Source organism: Vidua chalybeata, chromosome 21, assembly GCF_026979565.1.
Source record: "Vidua chalybeata isolate OUT-0048 chromosome 21, bVidCha1 merged haplotype, whole genome shotgun sequence".
Taxonomy (NCBI): Eukaryota; Metazoa; Chordata; class Aves; order Passeriformes; family Viduidae; genus Vidua; species Vidua chalybeata.
The window spans coordinates 5,563,078-5,564,155 of NC_071550.1; positions in this window are offsets into that span (position 1 = coordinate 5,563,078).

Below are 1,078 nucleotides of genomic sequence, written 5' to 3' on the forward strand. Positions count from 1 at the left end.
AGACTCAACATTTTCTCCTGCCAGCTCTGCAAGAAAACTTCTGGCAAGCTCCGTTGGAGGCTGCCAAAGCCCATCCCATGTCTGCAGGAAAGGTGCAGATGATGTGTTCCAAATGCCTTTGGACAGGCATGATTATCCCAGTAAGGGTTCCTATTGAAGCCATTTGGAGCCAAGCCAGCTCAAGCGGCTCAGCATTGGCACCAAAATTGCTGCTGTGGAGCTGCCAGGGCTATCAAGGAGGAAAATTTTCCACTGGATCACCTCACCTCTCCTGAAGTCTTTGATCAGCAACAAGTGAGAGAATATTTAATGAGAAACAAGGAGCAAAGGAATCATGATTTCCTCAGCTCCTCAAAGACCAGGTAAGTCCTCCAAAAGGTAAACCAGCCAAAAGGAGCTGAGGTCCAGGTGAGCCTTAGATGACAAGGGACATTTTGTCCTCTCCTTTCTTGGTTCAGTCTTGCATTTCATTAAAAGTCATCAGTAAGCAGCATTACAAACTCCCACGCACCTGTTTCAAAGCCCGCTTACGTTCTCTGTCTGAAGTGGGTCCAATGTCACCGTGGTCAAGTAGTCACAAAGGAAGTGAGGGAAGGCAAAACTCAAGAGAAACACCTTTCTACACAATAAAAGAGCTGCACAGAAACTCAAATGTTCTTTGGAAGTCACGGGCTGATTCTCTGTAACACTTCAGGATTTGGGAAAGACACTATCTGTCAGCATTTCCAGTTAAGGAGCCCATGGGGAAGGCAGGTACTGAAATAATTTACCAGTCTGAAGACAATTCCTATGGCAACAGCCTTAAATTCAGCAACAGAAACTGTTTCAGACACTTGTTGAAGTGATAGTGAAATCTGTGACACAGCTCCAGCTTGTCACAGAGCAACACCTCTTTCTCTATACATCAAGTTAATTCATAGAGGATTGTCATAATCCACTAAGACTTTTGTAATGAGTAAAAGAACCCAATAATCCTACACAATAGCTGGAATCATTAACATCTGTCTTTTGAAAAGTGACATCATGGAAGCTGAATGCCTTCATACACAGGAAACACCAAAGAAAGCAGACATAGAAA